This window comes from Streptopelia decaocto, assembly GCF_964273445.1.
Source record: "Streptopelia decaocto genome assembly, chromosome: 7".
NCBI classification, from domain to species: domain Eukaryota; kingdom Metazoa; phylum Chordata; class Aves; order Columbiformes; family Columbidae; genus Streptopelia; species Streptopelia decaocto.
The window spans coordinates 49041247-49054651 of record NC_138661.1 but is presented as its reverse complement, the minus strand read 5'-3'; the positions used below and the strand labels follow the sequence as shown (position 1 = coordinate 49054651).

The window sequence follows — 13405 nt, the reverse complement described above, 5'->3', positions numbered from 1 at the left end:
GACTGCTTCTTGCTGTAGAGATGCTGATGTTCTGCTGGTGGTTTTGTCAGACTTATTGTCCCCATGATGGGGGTGTAGGGGCTGCAAAATGAAACTGGAATATTTTCACTGAGGTGTTTTACATTGCAAAAAACTAACATTATATAGCATCTTTATTTCAGATACAGTACCTTATATAAGTTACTGTTTTGAATGCATGGAATGAATTGATGTAAGAGCAGCATTCAGTAGCTTGCAGTTCTTGCACTTTTTTTTACCAGGACGTACAAATTGATTTCTATAAGCAAAGATACCTTTTTAATTTCAGTGTTTGGGTCAATAGATATGCATGGGATGGTTTTAAAAGTAGATGTTCCAGTCCATGAAGTGTTAATAAAGTTTTAGTCCTATTTATGACAACTGGTCACGTAGTGGTTAACTTCTCTACCTAAGAAAGCATAACTGAAGTTTATCAGGCAATACTTCAGAACAGACCTTACCATGCTATTGCACTTCACATGAAGTGGATAGTTGTGCCTTTCTTTGTTTTTTCAGGTATATCAGATAAACATGTGCACATGTTTTCATTGTTTCATATTTGAATGTTATATGTATACATGAAAATACTTCCATTCTGCTTTTTGCATGTTATCTTCAGGTTTAAATTTTTGATACCTTCCATTATGGCCCCACTTCCACCTGACAGAAGTACCATGTTAATGTGACTGAACTATTATTGCTGATATGAGCCATCCCTAGATGTAGGAAAAACAGACTTAAGTAGAATTGAACCTCATTCAATCAGTTGATTTTTTTTTTTTAAATTATTATTATTATTTTAAGGAAGGAATTCCTGTGGTTTTACTTTTTTTCCTTTATCTATACTGCAGTTCTTTTCAATAGCTAATCTGTGCTGTGGAGGTGAGCAGTCTGATCCAATAAACCATCCATACCACTACCAAGCTCTCTACTCTTGTAGACTGAGGTGCACTGAAAAGGTCCTGGTTGACCATGGCAGGCTTCTGGTGGAACAACCTTCCTAGGGTGTGCTGAAATACCTGCACTGCTAGTATCTTGTTAATTTCAGTTACACTAATGTTGTTATTTTCCTATATAATCGTACAGTTTGGAATTTGGAAGCTGACTGTTCTGGTGCTAAACAATGGTATTTAGACAATGAAGTTTGGGGGGGAGGAAAGGGGGTGTTTGCTTTTGGTTTCCATTTTGTTTTTCATATGAGAGGAAGAATAGAGAAATATCAGAAAGACATCCTTGTAAGGGGAGTTATGATAGTGACTTTCATTTGGATAGGTTTACTGCCAATTCAGGTCTCTCTGGACAATGCCTTAGGAATTTGTAAACACCTCTGAAAGTGCGTTAAGCTAAGCAGGCTTCTTATGTTGCTCACACATAATTAAGTGGTATTCTCTCCCTTCTTGGAGCTTTACTTCAGAACATAGGTGTGAAATGCAGAAATAACCAAGGAAAGTTTAGTAAAGCAAACTTAAGTCCATAAACTTGTTTACTTTTTCTGTTTTAGTTAGTCACTTGACTCAAGGGATCAGCAAGTCTATTTGACATGTGGACCTGAAGGTCTAAGGATGAAAAACATGTGACCTTTGAAAGTGTTACAGTATGTGTATTACATGGACCTTCAGTTCATGTGCATGCTGCTTACTAAAATAGCCTTAGAGAAAGTTGTGATTAGTGTTGTGTATGCTAGGGCTTGGAGTCTTTGTGCTGTTTTGAATAAAATGCAAATGTGGTGGCTTTTAATTCAAGAACCCCTGGAAATCACAAACATATTTCAAGCCACAAAACTCACTAGCCCTAACAAAGCTAAGAAAAAAAACCCTCATTTATTGGACAATTTTTTTTTTTAAACTGGAATACAAGAGTTTATTTTCATTGAAGAGGATTTTTTTGGTAGTATATTTCTTCAGGTTAACAGAGCCTGTCTATTAAAGGCAAAGATGGAGAAACAGCTTTGAAGACACAGCTTCTTATATTTAACGTGGGAGGTGTAAAGTTAAATAATTTTTTTCTGGCAGAATACTTTTGAAGTGCATGGTTTGGTTTTGTGGATTTTTTTTATTTTTTTTTTTTTTTAGCTGAAGATATATTTGTGAGGAACTCTGATAGCAGACTAGGTAGTCACTGACATGAATTAAGGAACATGCTACTATATTTGCTGCCCTTCATAGTTGCTAGTACTTCTACTTTTTTTTTTCCCATGAACAAAATTAGCCATGTTCCCAAAAGAAACAAAAGTCTTGTCTTGCTTGAAACCTACTTTGAAAAGCAAAATCATAAAATCTTCTGTAGCTGGTGGAAAGGGGAGGTTATTTTTTTTCTATTAAAAATTGCTTTTACAACTGCCAGAAACAGCTACATCAGAAAGAAGCATCAATTCATAAGATGCTTTTTCTTACCTGTTTAGTGCTGACCAAAGCATGGGCAGGTATCACTCTGAAGCCAGTTACGCATATCTAATTAAGCTCTTTAATGTTACTTTGCTTTTCATTGAAATAATTAAACTATCAAAAGGAGAGGTTGTCTTAATGATGAATTTTAAGTGACTGCTCTCTTAGATGGTTGCTTTGTAAGTCTGTATGTGAACTGTATTGGTTTTTGCTAAATTAAACTGTTTTCAAATACAAACTGGCTGAATTGTTTATGCAGACTTACGCCAAAATAACTGGAACTCTTAATGTTTGTATGTTTATTTCTGTGCAGGTTTGTGGATAAATCAGGTATTAATATAACAAGAGAATAGTTATGAGGACAAAAGAGACTGCTGCAAAAAACTAATAATGGGTATTTCAGGTCCTGAGATGTTGCTTCATATGAAATTGCTAATAGTTTATAAAAAAAAGTCTGGATTCATGTTAGATTCAACAGTCAAGTACAGATTATAAAGGCAGATTTATTTCAATGAGACAATGAAGTTTCCTCCTTTGTCTCCTAAAAGTAAAACGGGATGTTTAATCAAAGTCAGTTTAAAAATAAACTTAAGTCTTCCAGATGACAAGCTGCTTTTGAATTTATTCTCTGAGTTACTGCACTGAACTGACACTTTTCTTCCTAGCAAGTTGTTTCCTCCTTCAGTTCATATGTCTTATTCCTTGCAAAGCAATGTTTAGTATTCATGCAGTTATTGAGCTATTGAATAGAACCTGTTAACAATATTAAATTATAAATCTCTTTTTTTTTTTCATTGTAGGAAAAAATCTGCTTCATCTAATTCAATCCTGCTGTAGATTGAAAGTTGTTTTGTTTGTTTGTTTTTTTTTTTTTTTCCTCCAGGATACCCTGTAATGGGCAAGGAGCCTGAGAGAATACAAATAGTTCTGGTTTCCTGATTTTTGTGTTTAACAGGTAAGAAACTACTAAACTTCACCAGTAGATTTAGCCTTTTGCAAATATGAAGCTTCTTAAAGCATTCAGAAACCACGTAAAATGGGTTTCATTTCCCTGATGTTCATTAAAGGCTTATCTGCCTGAATTCTGTAGACTAACATTTACCACCTAAGCTGTTCTTCGTTCTGCAGTTCAGACTTTGGCCATTCCTTCTCTTTTGTTGCAGCTTTTTTGGCTGCTTTCTAGCTGGCTCTTTCTAGCTTTGTCTTTTAACACACTCTGCTGTTGTACTGTATGCTTTCTCTGCCTCCATTTGTTCTTACAATCAGGGGTCATCTAGACACATAGTTGTGGTTATTCTATTTGTTTTACAGGGAGCATTTTCATTGCTTTTGTGCCAGGAGGTGTATCTGCTGCCCAGCCTCCAATTCTGTGGAAGAATTTCAAAGCAAATGTGCTCATGAACTGACATACATTAGGCATGAATGATGTTTAGCACTACAGGTTGTTATATTGAAGTATGGTAATACTATCTTCTGCAATTGAATTTTTGGTATCTGCTTGCTCCAGTGTAAAATTGTCTTTTGAGTAGTTATGCATGGTTTAGCTTTTATTATAATATTATGGAACCATCTGCTTTTCTCAGTACATAGATCTCTTCACTTCTGTTTTGAAGATAATTAGGAGAATTCAAAATATGAGGAGTCTTAACTGAATTTTGTGACCAATGAGTATTTTAAATGTGTAAATGTCTGGCTGTTGAAGTGGAGTTACTGGAAAATGATTCATCTTTTTCTGCTGGGGCAGGGGACATCAGTGTCTAATTTGTAGGTTGCAGGAAATTAAGATTGGTATTTATTAACACTTGCTAACCTGTGGTTTGACAGAGTGTGCAGAAATTGACAAGGATACAGTTGTTACTTGGTATTAAATTGTGCTTTTAACTTCATTGCAAACTATAGGTTTTGGCTGATTTTTTTTGTGCTTTAGCTGGACAGTTACACCCTTTTGCATTTAGAGGGATTGGTGTCACAGAATGTCCTCAGATGGAAGGGACCCACAAGGATCATCGAGTCCAACTCCTGTCCCTGCATGCGACAACCCCACAGATCACACCATGTGTCTGAGGGCGTTGTCCAATCTCTTCTTGAATACTGACGGGCTTAGAGCTGTGACACCTCCTTGGGGAGCCTGTTCCAGTGCTCCACCACCCTCTGGGTGAAGAGCCTTTTCCTAATGTCTAGCCTAAAGCTCTCCTGGCGCATCTTTCTGCCATTCCCTCGGGTCTGTCACTGATCACTAAAGAAAAGACTTCGGCACCTACCCTTCCTCCTCCCCTTTTGAGGAAGCTGTAGACTGTGATCAGGTCTCAGCATAGTATCCTCCAGGCTGAACAAACCAAGTGAAGTCAGCTGCTCCTCATATGGCTTCCTCTCCAAGCCCTTCACTAACTTTGTAGCCCTCTTCTGGACACTTGCTAGCAACTTTATATCTTTCTTTATACTGTGGCACCCAGAACTGCACACAGTGCTCCAGGTGAGGCCGAACCACTGCAGAGTAGAGTGAGACAATCATCTCCCTCACCTGCCTGGCAGTGCTGTGCTTGATGCACCCCAGGACACAGTTGGCCCTCTCAGCTGCCAGGGCACACTGTTGGCTCATGTTCAGCTTCCCGTTGACCAGAACTCCCAGATCCTCTCCATGGAGCTGCTTTCCAACATCTCGTCCCTCAGTCTGTAGGTACAGCAGGGGTTGCTGTGTCCCAGGTGCAAAATCTGGCATTTGCCCTTGTTGAACTTAATGTGGTTGGTGATTACCCAGTTCTCCAGTTTGTCCAGATCCCTCTGCAGGGCCCCTCTTCCCATGAGAGTGTCAACAGCTCCCCCCAATTTTGTGTCATTGGCAAACTTACTAAGCAGTCCCTTAAGTCCTGTGTCCATGTCATTTATGAAAACATTGAAGAGTGCTGGCCCTAAGATGGATTCCTGTGGAACCCTGCTAGTCATTGGTTGCCAGCCTAACATTACCCCATTTACGAGAACCCTCTGAGCCTGGCCCATCAGCCAGTTGGTCACCCACTGCATTGTGTGTTTATACAGCTGTGTGCTTGCGATCTTGTCCAGGGGAATACTGTGAGAGACAGTATCAAACATTAACTAGTTTGGATTTGTTTATGTACTTCAGGATGTTAAAGCAGTTGATTTTTTTTGTTTTTTTTGGGGGGGTGTTCAGTAAAATTGTGTGTATGTATATGCACATGATGGATATGTATTGTCTATATATTATATAAAAATATATATATAGATAGATAGATCTGACCTAGTTAGAAGTGGCAGCTAGTGTACATAAATAGGGAGGCCAGTGTGATAAATAAGGGTGGAAGTGATTTCACTTCTTTGTCAATTCTTAACTGTTGTGCAGTCATAGCAGGTTCCTTCTTGGGGGCTATCACAAGTCAGTTGAAGCATGTGATTGGGAATAGCCAGCATGAGTTCACCAGGGGCAAGTCATGCTCAACAAACCTGATTGCCTTCTAGGACAAAATAACATGCTCAGTTGACATGGGACAAGCAGTGGATGGTGTTTACCTGGATTTTCTCAGTCTTTTGATATAGCTTCCTGGGTCTGCCTCCTAGGGAAACTGATGCATTACCTTCTAGACTTCTGCAGTGGTTGGGAAACTGACTGACAGGCCATACACAGAGGGTGATGGTAAATGGCTCCTTTTCAAACTGGCAACCTGTCATGAATGGGGTCCCCTAGGGATTGATATTGTGCCCAGCACTGTTTAGCATCTTCATAAGTGATTTGGATGTTGGGATCAAGTGTACCCTGTGAAGTTTGCTGATGACCCCAAATTGAGTGAGCAAGTGGGACACTTCCCTGCAGGGTGACCTGAATAAGCTGGAACAGTGGGCTAACAAGAACCTTAGTAAATTCAACAAGGACAAATGTGAATCTTGCCCCGGGAAAATATAATCCAGAAGTGCAGCACAGACTGGAGTCTACCCTGCTGCGGAGCAGGTCTGTGGAAAGGGACCTGGGGGTCCTAGTTGACAACAAGCTCGATATGAGTGAACAGCGTGCTGCTGCAAAAGTCAAACAGGATGCTGGGCTACATTAGCAAGGACATCACCAGCAGAGACAAAGAAGTCATTATCCTGCTCTACTCAGTGCTTTGTCAGGCCACACCTGAAATACTGTGTTCAGTTTTGGTCCCTACTATACAAAAAAGATGTGACAGGCTGGAGAGGGTCCAGAGAAAGGCCACAAATGTGATTGAAGGACTGAGAAGCCTGCCATATGAGGAAAGGCTGAGAGAACTGGGCTTTTTCAGCCTTGAGGAAAGAAGGCTTAAGGGGCCCCTCATCACCATGTTCTAGTATTTAAAGGGTGGATACAAAGAAGATGGAGACCTGCTTTTTACAAGGAGTCACATAGGAAAGATGAGCGTTAATGGGCACAAGTTAATCCTGTGGAGATTCCGATTGGGCGCAAGAGGGAAATGTTTCATGATGAGAACAATCAGCCATTGAAACTATCTCCCCAGGAAAGTGGTGGATTCCTTAATACTGAACACTTGAGATTCAGCTAGACAGGGTGCTGGGCCATCTTGTCTAGACTCTGCTTGTGCCAAGAAAGGTTTGACCAGATGATCCTTGTGGTCCCTTCCAACTAGCTATTCTATGATTCTCTCCCCTTGTCTGAAAGGGGAGTGAAAGCTCCTACTTAATAGATAAACTACATCCTCATTAGGTAGAGGAGGTGGCAGCTATTAAAGAGGATGTTATGAAAATTACTGTCTTCATGCAGTTTTCTTGATGTCTCAGGACTGCCAGGTGGTGTCCCTTGCTTGCATTTTGCTCAAGAGTATGTAGTTACCATTAGCCCTTGTCCTGTCACTACAGGCCCTGTTAAAAAGTCTATCCCTATCTGTTTTATAAGCCCACTTTAACTATTGAAAGGCTGTGATGTCTCCCTAGAGCCTTCTCCAGCCTGAACAACCTCAACTCTTTCAACCTTTCCTCATAGGAGAGGTGAGGTCTCACCAGAACAGAGGACCAGAATCACCTCCCTTGACGTGCTGGCTACACTTCTTTTGATTAGCCTTCTAGGCCACAAGTGCACCTTGTCAGGTCATATCCAGTCAATATGCATAAGTCCTTCTCTAGAAGGCTGCTCTCTATCCCTTCATCCCCTGGCCTGTATTGATACTGGGGGTTGCACTGACTCAGGTGCAGGACCTTGCACTTGGCTTTGTTGAGCCTCATGACGTTCACATGGGCCCACTTACTGAACTTTTTCCAGGTCCCTCTGAAGGGCATCCCATATTTGAGGTGTATCAACTGCACCACTCAGCTTGGAGTCATGGCATACTTGCTGAGGGTGCACTCAGTCCTGATATCTGTATAATTGATGAAGGTATTGAACAGTACTGGTTGTAATACAGACCCCTGAAGGACACCACTTGTCACTGATCTCCATCTGGACATTGTGTCATTGACCACCACTCTGGATGGAGCTATCCAGCCAATTCCTATTCACTGAGTAGTCCATCCAATTCATGTGTCTCCAATTTAGTGAGAATATTGTTGTGGGGGGCTGTGTCAAAAGCCTGACAGAAGTCCAGCTAAATTACATCAGTAGCTCTTCCTTTGTCTGCTGATGTAGTCGGTTTATCATAGAAGGCCACTAAGTTGATCAGGCCGGACTTGCCCTTGGAGAAGCCATGCTGTCTGTCTTGAGTCACCTCCCTGTCCTCCGTGTACCTTAGCTCAGCTTCTAGAATAATGTTTTATGGTCTTCCCAGGCACAGAGGTGGGGCTGACAGTTAACTTTCACTAGATCAGATTGCTCAAAGCCCCAGCTAACCTGACCTTGAACACTTCCAGGGATGAAGCATCCTCAGCTTCTCTGGGCAACCTCCTCCAGTGTATTACCACCCTCATGACCAAAGGCAGTTCTCTTAGTGTGTCCTTCTGTGCCATGTACCCTGGCCTCTTACCATCTCGAAGGCCCTGGGCTGGGCCCACACCTCACACGTTAGTGTCTTTCATGGACTAGGGAGACCAGGAGGGGACAGAGTCCATATGCAGTTGGAAAAGTACCAAATAAGAGTGTTTTTACTTGGTTTGTTGTTTGTTTGGGGCTTTTCCATGTTTGTTTTTGTTGTGTTTTGAGGTTTTTTTTGTTTGTTGTTGTTGTTGTTTCTTGTCTTTTTGTTTTGTTTTTTTTTTGGTTTTGTGTTTTATTTACCAACCTTGAAAAGAGCTCCTAATGAAGCACCTAGAAGAGACCTTAATGCTGCAGGCCAGCACATCTTCCTAGCAGAACTGCAGTGTTCTGCTTCTCTATAAGATCAGCTGTCTATACCTTCTTGGCTTGATCTGTTGCAGAGGCTGAGCTGATGGTAGGGTGCTGGCCAGGTGTTCCTCTGTGTTGATGGTGTCATGAAGGGGAGCCCTGGCATGGTGTTGTAGTACCAGGGTTAGCCATGCTGGAGGTGGATCCACTCCCATAATTTCTCGATCTTTGGGTGGGTCCACATCCATGGGCTCCATACCATCAGCCATATGAGCAGTGTGCATCACTACCATATGGCTGATGGTGCCCCCACTATGATGCTGCCTCTTCTTCGTGTGTCTCCTGCAACCACCTATCTGTCTTCCCTCACAAAATTATGTAGCTTCTCACTTTACTGTTGTGGGACCTTTTTTTCTCCAGTCATCTTCAAAAGCTGAGGGCCTTGAAGCTCAGTGAACTGTTGGCTAGCTCCCAGGGTCCGTGTATTTATAGAGCCTGGCATCAGGAGGCCACTGTGATGGTGATGCATGTGGCTGAACATGACTGTTCTGGGAGTTGGGGCAGCTGTGGCCTGAAAGATACCCTCATGTGGGAAAGGAGGAGGGTAGGAGGGCTGAGGGCTCCTTTCCTAGAGATTGCTCTCTTGTGGCATTCTGCTGCCCCTTGGGCACAGGAACTGCCCTCTACCTCCCATTGCATGCATGGCCTCCAGCACCCTCTTCATTTTGTGCCTGGGGTCCCCTCCATGAGGTGGTGGCAACAGTGTTGCAGAAGAGTCTGGGGTTCTCACTGACCTTCCACTGACCTGGCTCCCTGCAAGTGATGCAGTGTCCCCAGCCCTGTGCCCCATAGGGGCTGAGAGGGCGTGAAGTATCTGGATGTCAAGGACTCCTTTGGTGGTTTCTCTCCTTGCATCCAACAAAGTTGTCCTTTGTTATTTGCTAAAACCTGTTTTTCTGAAGGAGGCTATGTAATTTAGGATGTGTTTCAATCACGGAAAAGTTTATGCGAAAATAATTTCTTTTTAATCTGCATACTTGAACTGTATAGTAAGAAAATGTGGTACATAGAGAAAACTGAGTTACATTCTCAGTTTAGTTTTTTTATAATACAATCCTTGTTACAACTCTGGCATCTCACAGACTTTCATATATTACAGAATCTTCAACTTGACGCTGATATACTTTTTTTAAAAAAGTTTCTCTTGCTTGAAGAATGAAATTGGGTATTACTGTAATATCTACAAAGTTCCTACTGGAAGCTCTGTGTATATGCATTTAACATCCAGTTATCAGGTAAAACAGCCTTCAGCTGGCAAGCTTGAGGTCCTTCTAGTCCTTTCTAGTTATTCTAGATGCCCATGTATACTTGCAGCTACCAATAATATTTAACTGTTAGTTAGAGGTATGAGGTACCAAGCTGGAATTAACTCCTTGTGAAGTATGTTTCTCATGTTTGTTTTACGTAAAGCTTAACTTAAATGAGCACTTTAATAGTTTTCTTATTCTTATTAAAGCAACAAGTCTGTTTTGTAAAAGGTTCAATATAAGAGGCGTTCCTAAAATAAAACTCTGCTTGTGTGGCTAGAATTCATGTGTTTGTCCTGTAGCTTGAAAACAGGAATGTCTGTATCCATGAAAGTTATTTGATGGCTAGGTCAACTCAAAGCTACAGATAAACTTAGTGATACAATTGTTACTTTTTTTTTTTTTTTTTTTAAATGCATGTGGCAATTAAGGATTTGGCCCCTAGACTAACCACAGGCTAGTTACTGTTAAAATATGTACACTCTGGTTTTCTTCAGCTATGATAGTCAGAAGACTTCAATTTTTCCTTGTCTGGAAGAATTGCTTCTAAGCTTTATTTCTTCCCTTCATCAAACAATTATAGTGAGAATTTCAGTTACCTGTGTCTCAGAGGAGCTGATAGGCTTTCTTCATTTTGGTGAACTTTCTTTTAGATTTAAGTCAGGTGTTTGTTACATGTAATGTCATTTAGGCATTCATTTGGAGAAGAAAGAATCTATTAACAATATTAACTAAGAAAACAAAGCACTATTTTTGTGAATGATAGGTGTTCCTTGGGATCTTGAATTGTCTAACTTGTACGTTAGCAAGTTGATGTAAACTTTTAGTTCTGCTTATATGAATTGGAAGTCTGTTAGTCTCGCTTGCTCGGAGTTTTGAGATTATGGAAAGCTAACTCAAGTTAAAAAAGGCGCTCAAATATCTGAAGCAGCTTTACTATCTTTACCATAATTTTTCTTTCCACATCTGATAATTTTAATAGTATCCTGGATTATTTTGCTTCTTGTAGTATCTAATTTTGAGCAATGCCTTGTATTTGGCAGTCTTCTGCATCTTGCATTGAAACCAAATGTGATTTTTCTGGTCACATTGCTGATGTATTTGTACATGGGGAATAACACAATCCGATTGACCTGTGGAGTTTGTCCTAAATTTCCAGTTAGTGACATTTTGGGAAGAGCACTCCTGATTTGTGGACATAAGGCCTAATTCTGACTGTGAATGGGACTGAAATTTGAAAAAGCATGAAGATAATTCAGAATTTCAGAATTGATAGGTTTTGGGAGGGAGGGTAGAACTGTGGGAAGAATAACAGCTGTTTTAAAACTTCAGACCTATGGTAGGCTGATTCTAGATAATCACCCAAGGAAATTCTGTTCAGGGTTCCTGGACTTCCTCTTTGGCACATTTTATATTGTTTATTTTCCTTATTTCAAAGGATCTGGGCTCCTGTTGAAAAGTGATGGAATAATTTCTGGCCAGCACCTGACATGTTGAGGGAGGACCCCCTAAAAGAGCTTGCTTGGGAGACAGTTTGTGAAATAATGCAGCAACATGTTTGCAGTAGTATGCCTCCTTGTTGTTGTTGCTATTTTCCATTGTTGAATTTCTCTTGAAATAAGTAACAAATACATAGAAGCTACTGAAATGAGCTTTAATTGCTGTAGAGGGATTTATGTCTGAAGTTAGCATTGGTAGTGGTTACTTGTAAAGATGCTGCTTTCACTAAATGGGGCAAGGAGAGGGATTTGGTCTTTCTAGAGGCTTAAAAACCAAAAAGTCTGTTAATTTAATAATGCACTAGTTTCACTTGCTTACAGTAATTTTCTGTGTAGCCTGATTGCCCACAAGCTGGTGTTTTTAATAATGACTTTCTATAACTTGATGTAAGCTAAGATGTTTTGAACCCTGCCTGTAGGTTTACTAATACTTTTAGTAAATAAATTTTATTTATTTGTAACCACTTAATCCTTGTGTGGGATCTCAGATGATCATAAGTACTGATATTGCAAGTGAAATTATCTGGATCTTTTCCTGATTTATTTTGTTTGACTCCCATATCTTTAAACAGAAAGCTCTGTGATCTAGGGGCAGTTAAGTATGCTTACAGCCTCTCACAAAAGGCTAAGCAAAGTAAGGTGGTATTAAGTGATCAGTGTGTAATGATTAAAGCAACAATGAAAACCCTAAAATCAGTTAAAACTTCTTCATAGTGAGTATACCAGGCTTTTCAATATTTAGGTCAAATACTGGAAGTCTTGCTGATGAAGAGAGTCATAAGGGTTTTGCTGGATCCTTGGACTTGTATCTGTTTTCTAAACTTCTCAACGACTATAATAAATTTTACAGTCCACTGTTCTAAGTAGCTGTAGTGTGCATGCTGAATCAATTTTAATTTGGAAGTAAATGTTTAAAGCTGTTGACCTCTTTGCATAAGAATAAGATATTTATATTCTAGTTTTTGTAGATTTTTATAACAGTGCATGGCAAAAGCATAGTTTGATTATTGTCTTTAAGCTTGCTTCTGCATACAACCTGCAGCTTACAGAAGTATTCTGGCTAAAATAGTACTATTCACCTACTTTCTTTGTGGTAATTACATGTCCTTGCAGCTGGTGATGTTGCTAATGCACAGCAGTAATTAACATAATTAATTCTTCACACATGGAAGGCAGTTACTAAAGAAGCAAAAGGAGTGTTTCCTTATTTGAGTACTGCTCAAAACCATGCTCCTTCCAATTTTAAGGATGCTTTCTCTTAGTGGTCTCTATCTGTAGTATCTCTTTTAATCAGTTTAAATTCTGCATTCACATAAGACCAGCTGATACTGTGTCAGAGGTTGTCATATAAAAGCCTTGTTTTAGAGAGGGAGTAACAGAGTGAATTCTTATATTGAGCTTAAGAGATGAAATCAGCAGTTCCTTGGATCTATCATAGACTGATAGCACAGTTGTCTCAGTAGCAACTGGTTGCAAGGTGTCTAAGAGCAACAGGATTAATGTACAGGTGCCAAAGTGTTTTGTAAGGAAAGGTTAAGTTGCTCATACTTATACAATTCTGTTACGGCTTTTTCTGTGTTTCAGTGGTTGGGGCCGCTGCTGTTTTATGTATTAGCATAGGATACTTTAATTGTCCCTTCTTCTGTGTCAAGTTTGTGGAGGGAGGTACAGTGAGAGAGTAGGTCCTGTATTACCTCCAGTACTTTGATGTATGCTGCCTGCAAGTTAAAATTATTGTAATTCCTCTGCCTTTTATAGGTGTTTTCTTCAACAGTAGGGGTAGTATTGTAGCGCATTTATGCGGTGCCCATTTTATCTTCTAACTCTTAATTGCTGAGGAAGTTGTTCTGAGTCTGAGATTTGGTGCATAGATTCAAAACAAAGGTTGGGAAGAGCAGATGCAATAAATTGAAAAATGAAACTGAAGTTATCCTTTTTCTTTAATGCAGATTAGCA

At 40.1% G+C, this 13405-nt stretch overlaps 1 protein-coding gene across 6 annotated transcripts in view; it reads left to right on the top strand.

Moving 5' to 3' along the window:
- Positions 1–13405, top strand: part of PPP6R3 (protein phosphatase 6 regulatory subunit 3) — a 59905-nt gene that overhangs the window by 9014 nt on the left and 37486 nt on the right. For all 6 annotated transcript variants that reach the window (XM_082058608.1, XM_082058607.1, XM_082058604.1 and 3 more), the window contains exon 2: positions 3286–3357. The gene's annotated coding sequence lies outside the window, so the exon portion shown is untranslated. The remainder of the gene's footprint in view (positions 1–3285; positions 3358–13405) is intronic.